Below are 9,316 nucleotides of genomic sequence, written 5' to 3'. Positions count from 1 at the left end.
TATCTATTACTTTTCCCCAAGACTCATAATGGAACGTAACATCACTACTGTGTTGTATGTGTGTGTATGTATATATATGCACATAAACATATATAAACACACACATATACACATGTTATGTACGCACATATGTATACACAATGTGTATGTACACAAATATATGCACATATTTGTAGTCTATACATACATATGTATGCTTATATGATGATGTATGTGTTTACATGAACTTCTAGTTCACAAAGTTGGCATTTTTCCCAGTAACTTTCTGCTCAAGTGTGGGAAAAGAAGAGAGAACTTGTTAACCAAAACAAGCTTATTCTAAAGCACCCTGCAGATGTTAATTTAATATATGGGCAGTTTAAGTAGAAAAGAAAATGTAGAAAAAAAATCTGTAAAAGTGCATTCAATGTTGAATAGCGACTGCTTAACTTCTAATTTAAAATCCTCCTCTGCTTTTATTTCCCCATTTCTTTATTCAGGGTTAACTAAAATGCAATTTAATCTGTCTAAACAATATCAGCACAAATACTAAGGCCTTTTAATTTGCAAAAAACTTTACTTACAGAAAACATTAATTTTACACTTGTGAGTAGCACAAACTGATTTCAAATGGGCCAAAAATACACAAATTGAAGCCTGTCTATAATTTCATTAGCCATGTTTTGTAGATTTATTTTAGAGGCAAAATCCCCCCTAGGCTGTGAAGAGGAAAATTGTTGAATGGGAGAAATAATTTGGGGGCTTTTTTCAGCAAATGTAATGATTAGACCAGTTCTTTCCACTAATTATTTCTCTTGGGTTTATGTTGTTTTAAAATAGTCTATTGTTATCTGATGTCAAATCAGTGAACTCCCAAGTTCAAACTATATAGCCTAAGAAGAAAGACATATGAGGCAGAAAGATCATGAGATGTCACTGCAGAGCTGGGCCTACAAAAATGTTCTACTGGTTAATAAACCAAATACTCTAACAACTAATAAACCCAAATTTAAGTCTGTCTGAATCCACCACTGCATTCCATAGTCAGGGGAAGTTCCTAATTTTAAAGAGCATGTCATTACAGTTACGGTTTCATGAAGATGAACCTTGGACACTGAAGGTTTGGACCAAAACTGTGCCTTTAAATCAAATGAAACCTTCAATGTGTGGATGGTCCAGCTGAGGGACTCAGCTAATTTTGTAGGAATTCTTATCTTGTGAGGATAAATCCTCACAAGGATAAATCACTCTCTGTTGAGTGTCCAAGGTAGCCCCCAGAAAACCACACTGCAGTACCTGCAAAATGCGGATGGTGATGATAACGGGGCCCCTGTAAGCCAGGAAAAAAATGATAATTTCTTTGCTGTTACAGTTCTGATGAAGGTGTGGGAAAAGCAAATAAAGCAAAATTCAAATTGCACACAAACATACATGTCCAGACACACACGTCCATTACGCAGCCAGGAGCTAATGATGATGGTCAACAGTGTCTCCACCCCTGTTTGTGACAGGCAATGTAGCCTAGCAGGCTGTCCTGGATGTCCTGCTGAGGCACAGAGCAGTAAAGAATGAGTGAGCATGGCAGAGGGACTGCAAAGGCACCAAGAGGAACCACTGATGCTCCCAGCATGTGGGCAGAAGCAGGATTATCAAGGAGGTTTGTCCACTATCGGGGTGATACCTGACAACTTGGACAAAGACTGAAACTTCTCTACAGATCAGGAAAGAAATGTGTGATATGGTGTATCCAGGTTTCCAACACTGATAAATGCTGTGAAAAGGGAAGAGTCAAATTCTCCACTGTTTCCCTCTGCTACCATCAATTTCCATGACATCAAGCAAGGAAAGCAACAAAACAGCTAAAAATATGGAAAAGAACTGAATTACCTCTTCCGCGTCAATCTATTATTGCACAGGACATTTTATTAAAAATCTCACAGATGCCATTTAGAAAAGAAGATGATCAATGTCAATGCAGCTCTCTGCCAAAGTGTTCAGTATTGTACTGGAAGTGGGGAACGGCAACTGAGATCTATTTTAACAGCATCATTTCTCAGCTTCTCCCATAATCAGTTTGACTTCTCAGCAGTCAGAGGGACATTTTTTTCATTCTTTTAAAAAATAAATCAATATTAAATCTGAACGCACATCAACAGGTTTGCTACTATCATAATAATAGAAGGGAAGCGGCTGAGACCTAAAAATGAAAGAGTTCAGCACAGAAACAGAAACCTGAGCACTTGTAGGAAAGGACATCAGACTCACGCTGCGAGTGTGAACTCAGATGAATGATAAACTCAGTTTCAATGGCCTTGCCATGGTAAGTTTAAGTTAGCGGGTTCTGAAGCAAGGGTCAGGCTTACTTGAAATGACATGAGAAAAAACCTGTGAGAGGAAGAACTGAATCTCTGGTATCAAGTTTGCCTCCTTCTCTAGAACACAAGTTGGGAGTTTTTTTCCTACACTGGCCACGGTAAATAGCATTACTAAAACCACAGTAGCTGTTACTGGTAGTACAGAAGGAAACCGAGAGGCAGCGTGTAAACTGCACCCTGCATGATGGGAAAACGATGACACAGGCGAAACTCATGAAAGAGTACATTCTCTTACTGATGTGAAAGCATTTATTGGCTTTGCATTTTTGATTCGCATTACCTTCTTTCTAGAGAAAAACACGTGGCAGTAGTACGGAAAAATGAGTGTGACGAGGTCAGAACTTGCTTATGAAACACAACCATGTATCCTCACAGTGAACAGGTATTAGAACAGATTTCATTTTCTCACGTTCTTTCTGACACTCACCCCCTAATTTATACCAATTAAATTTCTCTATTTGCACTCCTTTATGTACTAATAAATACATCTGGTTTTGCCCTGCTTATATTTTTTGTCTCTTAATTCCTCTTCATCCAAGGTGATGGATGGATATCACTAAAAGGGGACTAAGAATATTTACATACCTCTGTAAACTGTTCAAAAAGCAGATGGAGAGTCTAGGTAACATTACTACTGTTAAGGAATAGCAATTTGCAGTGTATTTTGACTGTGTCAGATAAACATTCTATTTTTTTAATTAGATGTAAATCAATAATTTGAGGAGATATTAATGATTAAGAAATATTGAACAAAATCTGCAACAGTTTCCTAGTAATTGGACCAGTTATGATGGATGTTTTACTTTATTCAAGATTTTAGAAAGGGTCCTGTTGAAGACATTTATTAATTAGACTATAGGGATTTTTCTTCTTTTTTTTTTGTATTGAATTAGAAAATTCTTGTGAGAGAGTGGCTTCTACAAAGATGAGGCAAGTAAATTTATTACCTTGGGGTGAAAAACTTGGTAAACTCACTGTGTGCACTTCCTTTTACTTCACTGAAAGCCAAACATGTCACAGTCCCCTATTTAGATCACAAAAGAACAGAGAAAAGGAACAACTGGTAATGGGAAAATGATTATAAACCTTACTGTAAGACGTGATTTGGACATCTTTGTATTACAGCTTTCATGCAGCTGTGTTATTATGATGTAACAAAGATGGAAATAACTTACGTTTTGAGAAGGATGTCAGTCAATAAAAATCTATAGATTACCAGAATCTGCTGGTTTCATTTCTTGAAGCCCTCTGAGAACTTTTTTCCACTATGAACCACTAAAGAAATGCTCTTGTAAACATTAAAATCCTGTTGACTGAAAGTAAATAGACCCCACAGAGTTGCTTTCTTGTGACTAATCTACTTTGAAGATTTTTCACTGGTCATTTTCCTATTAACCCCTACTTCCTGTAGGTTTTGGGTTGTTTTTCTTGGGCAGGGATTTTATTTGTTTGTTTGTTTTGTGTTGTTTTTTTTTTTTTTTTTAAATGGAGAAACTCAGTTAGAAATTGGAACTAATCACAATGTGACCTTTTTACCTTGGCTTCCAGCCATGTGGAGTTAGAACCTTGACCTATGGTGCCTGAGTAACACGTCAAGAGCATCTGGAGCTCTGACCTGCTAGCAAACTATCTAGGTATTATTAGAGTAAAAACTGAGAAAAAAATATTAACTAGAGGAGTAATTGCAGTTTCAGTTTCTCTCCAATGCAGTGACTCACAGGATTTCTGAAGAAAATAGGCGCAATCCAGAATCTTTTGGTAAGAAGACCGTTTCAAACAAGATTAGTTAGTTATCAGCAGATTGAAAATACTCCCTTAGATCAAGTTGTGAGATACATGAAATAAACCCCACAGCCAAGTCTCAATAACGAAGTATCCATGGCTCTAGAGTCACCAAAAAAATTCATTAGTACTCTCAACAAAGTGAGGGACTCAACTGAATATACAGATTGATTCCCTTTATAACCTAGATTTCTCCAGTATGTTATATAACTTATGTACTATATTTGCCAAGACTGTGCACTATTTGCTCTGTGCGTGTGTCTACACAGGCACAGAAGTGTGTAATAACAATATATAAACAGCTCCTATGATATGTAATATAATTTCTATTTCTATACAACATTTCATAATACCAGGTAAACAAAGTTTTTACTCCAGAATTTTTATTTGAAAAGGTTTTTCCTTTTAAAAGCCTTGTAGCTAACTTTCAGGGGAAATAACACACTGAAGCAACGGGATCTTCTGTACCTTGCAACAACCCCAGCAGTCATGTTAGTGCCTATGAAAGATGTCTCAGATGGACATATAAAGGGAAATACAAATTAAGAACCTGTTTTCTCAAAGATCCCAAGTTATAGAAACATAGGACTGGCATCACCCTGGCAAAGGAATAAGAAGTAGATGGACCACCATGCCCCTAAGTTAACTGATCCCACAAAAAGGAATGAGGAAAAAAACAAATGCTGAAAAAAATACTGAAACTCCTCCCCCAAATGCTGTAGGTATCTCCCCACTTTTTTTTTTAACCTTGCTTTCTATTTGCTGTTCATTATGGGAAAGAAGTACTAGGTGTTCCAGCTTTACCATCCAGTGGTATTTTTCTGCAATCATCAGCTGCATCTGAGTAAGCAGAGCTATTTTTAAATCCCCAGCCACCTCACACAGTAAAGCAACCACATAACTGCAGAGTCATGCACAGCAAGGGGAATCACTCCTCTTGGTTTGCGGCGTCATACAAAGGGGAAAGGCAAACAAACTATATCCCATACATTTTCACAAATGTGTGACTAAGTCTCAGTTTCAGAATCTGTCCTTACCCATAACAAAATGTTCTCTGAAATTTTCCTGTAGTTGCACTAACATGGTTAAGTCCAGGTTCTGTCAGATTTCTTTTGGTGGCAAGAAAATTTCAGAAAGTCACGAGTACAGCCATGACAGCCACTTTCCTGGCTGACACATCAAGGACCAACCTGGGGACCTCCAGAACAAGAAACGTGACAGTCCTGAGCACTGAACCCTGATAGCGTAAACTGCTGTGCTAACACTTCTGCTTTTTCTTTTTTGGCACATAGATTTAAATACTTGATGTGCTTTGTTAAACAAATATGTCTAGAAATGAAGTTCAGAACAATGCAAACTGAAAGAAACCAAATGCCTCATCCTACATCTCTAACGTGCCTCGTTTTCCCAGCAAGTGTCCAAGAAGCGACGTACCCGGTTCATTAAATAGCCATTAAATAGCCTGACTGTTCTATGTAAATCAGCATGATACAAGATGCTCAGCTAAATGTTAACATGACCCAGAGATTAATATGTAAATTGAGTGTATCCTAGGAGAGAGGTTCTTTACAGAGGTGTGCTGAGGGGGTCTGGTATCATTTATGCAAGGATCTGCACACGGCAGGATGTCACTGCATATATTCTGACCTCCCAGTATAAGCTTACTGATGTTTGACAACAGCTTTTAGAATTTTAAGTGGAAACACTAGAAGAGCAACAGTGATAAATGTTGCTGAACCTTTCAGTTTGTACAGGCAAACCATTTTCAAGTGTGTGGCAGAATTTCAACTTTCACTTCTCCCAAATACAGTGCAGCACACAGACTTCAAACAGAAAACAACAGCAGGCACATGGCAAGTAAAATAACCCAAGCTTTTCTTGGGGAAAATAAAATAGAGCAAATGCCATAAGGTCCCTTCAGTTACTCTGTGCTATAACCAGCAGCTCGGACACTGCGATAAGACAGTTCCTTACAAAGATTTGTGGATTTATTCCATTATGAAGTTTGTTTGCTCTTGCAGTCTGATCTCTGTTATCCAGTCTGCTTCTGTATTAGCATGCTCCTGGGAGCCTTTGGGGGATAAAATGACTACATCTTTAAGAGCATAGTTAGGGGACTATTTGCTCAGTGGTCAGACAACTTGCACCGGACTCTGATAAGGATTTTCCACTTTCAGCAGCCTCACAAGCAGCCTCCTGCGAAGGAGGAATGTGCTGAAAGGAGGAGTCAAATACCCAAAACCATGTGCCAGGGCACGTGCTGTGTGCCTCAGGCTATAAACTCAAAAATCTGGAGGATACAAAGCAGTACTTACATTATTCTGGACACCTTAAAAAAACAAACAATACCCCACCCTCAACACCTTAGGGCTGTAGCACAAGCTCTGAATCCAGTGTACCAGGATCCCTACAGTGCTGCTCAGGCAGGGACCAAGGCTGTTGGCCTGAGCTTAAAAGCAGCTGCAGGTTACATGTGCAATACTGCTTGAAATAAAGAAAGTTAAAAACCCCTTACATGAAAACTAGGGATGTGAACCAAAGACTGGCTGTGTATACGTAGTTTTTAAGCTGGATGCTGCATCATGCAGCCTGGGAAGCAGAGCAATCTGCCAGCCTGATTTCCCAGGCAAAAGATGTGTGAAGGGGGGCTATTCTCAACCCCTTTTGTTACGACCCTCATCACTACAAGTTTCCATAGTGTTGCTGGGTGGGGTTTCTCTGCTTCAGTAAAGGAGGAAATATATGGAAAAATAATCTTTTTGAACAGTTTGCTCCACGGAAATGGCAGGATGGCTTCTGCATATTAACCCACTACATCACACTTTGGATCACCACCAGCCAAGAGTACATATTTCACAGAATCATGGAATCGTTTAGGTCGAAAAGGACCTTTAAGATCATCAAGTCCAACCATTAACCCATCGCTGCCAAGTCCACCACTAAACCGTGTTCCTAAGAGTCACATCTTTTAAATACCTGCAGGGATGGTGACTCCACCACTGCCCTGGGCAGCCTCTTCCAAAGCTTGACAAACCTTTTGGTGAAGAAAGCTTTCCAAACGTCCAATCTGAACCTGCCCTGGCACAACTTGCATCAAATACACGTGGTGCGGGTATTTCCCAGTTTGCCTCCATACCAGTTGCTACACGCACATGTCTTCCCATCTTATCTTCTGCAAGAATCAAATAACATCATATTACTTTCAAACAAGTGATGCACATGCCGGGAAAATGAAGTACGTCTCTCACACAAATCCGAAATGAAGAACCATAAATGGCAGAGATTAATTCAAATTACTCAGCGTCATCCTTCAGAAGTAACAGTAATAATACACTTTCGCCACTCCCCATCATATTGAGCACGCTACACTTTGAGACAAGTATCATTTCCCCATTCTGCCACATCTCATGATGTGTTTAGCTAAACCTATCCAGTCTATGAACAAGCCAAATGGGGAATAGTCACTGCAAAGCTGACACTTTCAGAGAGCTGGGGAGAATTATGGACACTATCCATTTCCACACATGGGGAAACCTGTGTACTCAAGGATAGGAACAGAGGGATTTGGAGAGGCTGGCAGGACCCTTCTGCAATATCTCCTCATGGATCCTGAAGATTCCAAATTTCTTTGTAAGACTAAAACCACAGCATGACAGATATGGACCAAATCACCACTAGGCTGACTCCTCTGGCAAGGCTCCTAGCATTTGTGCACTAGTGAGGAACAGCCCATGAAATTCCAGGCAGTCCCTGCAGCTCCATACTGAAACAGCAGCATGGTTTCACAAACTGCACAACAAGCAGGGACAGTGCTTCTCTGCCCCACGCAAAGGCATCTCTTCTTTCCAACTGGGCACCTGAAGGACCACGAGACTCTCAAACTGCTCCCCACACAGAGTAGCCAGGAACCCCCTTGGATCACCGTGGTTCTCAGACAATGCACAGGAGGGTCAGTTTCTCAGTTCCATTTGCATCTGCCCAAGACTATTAGATCCCTCGTCTGCAATCCCATGTGTAGGCTGCTGCAGGAATAAATACATAGTCATCACCCTAGGGATAACAGCACTTTGAATATCAGAGGAGTTACAGAAAACCCATTGACACGACAGGTATCATGGTTCCCTTGTGGCAAAACCATCCTGTAGTTGTTGTGGAGATATGCTGGTACATTTTGAAGGCGCTGTTCTGGCAGATACTGGTCCCATTTGGCCTATATTGCTCTGCAGGAAATGTTCTTCTGAGAATTTTGCTGAGGTTGGATACATTATTAATAAAGATAGGAAACAGAGGGGCTGGAAAATATCTTTCAAGTGTAATGTTCTGGTATAGATTGACATTAATCCATGGGTGAACCTGGAAAGGGGACAAATTTTCTAACTATTCTAAACATAAATTTTGCTATTAGCAGTAGTCATTAACAAATTCTGATCCTATTATTATGAGCCATTACATCTAGAAAATTGCCTATTCTTTTACAAAGTCTTTTTGGTATTTTTAGCTCAAGCATTTTGTGCTTCTTCAGCTCATAATCTTTTGATATTATAAGCAACTTTGAACAAATCTCTTGATATCTCACTGCTTTCAGGTATCCTCATTCCAAAATAGAGAAAAAAAAGTTCCTTGCCTGCTTTCATTCTACTAAATGAAAATTGCAAGAGCCATGTAAATGTATCAAATATTGGTATCTTCCCCAACCTCTTTTTGGAATAACACTTCTTGTATGGGGTTTGGTCAGGATGGAGCTAATTTTCTTCACAGCAGCCCCCATGGTGCTGTGTTTTAGATCTGAGACCAAAGCATTGCTGGTAACAGGGCAGTGCTTTAGCTGTTGCTGAATTGTGCTTGCACAGCACCAAGGCCTTCTCTGCTTTTCACTCTGCCTCCAGGGAGCAGGCTGGGCATGGGCAGGAGGCTGGGAGAGGGCACAGACAGGACAGCTGACTCCAAATGTCCAAAGAGATTTTCTGTGCTATTCAACGTCATGGCCAGCAATAAAACCAGGGGTGGCTGGTGTGTTCAAATGAGTCATTACTCAGAGGCTGTCTGGCCATCAGGCTGCTGGTTGGAGGTGTTGTGTGATCACCTTTGTATCACTTGTTTGGTTTCCTTTTCTTTTCTCTGTTATTAAACTGTCCTTAGCTCAGCACACAAGTTTTTCTTGCATAGCAAGAGCAGAGCAA

Source organism: Lepidothrix coronata, unplaced genomic scaffold (genome assembly GCF_001604755.1).
Source record: "Lepidothrix coronata isolate B3197 unplaced genomic scaffold, Lepidothrix_coronata-1.0 Scaffold85, whole genome shotgun sequence".
Lineage (NCBI taxonomy): Eukaryota > Metazoa > Chordata > Aves > Passeriformes > Pipridae > Lepidothrix > Lepidothrix coronata.
The sequence above is the reverse complement of the archived record's forward strand: the minus strand, read 5'-3'. Positions refer to the sequence as shown.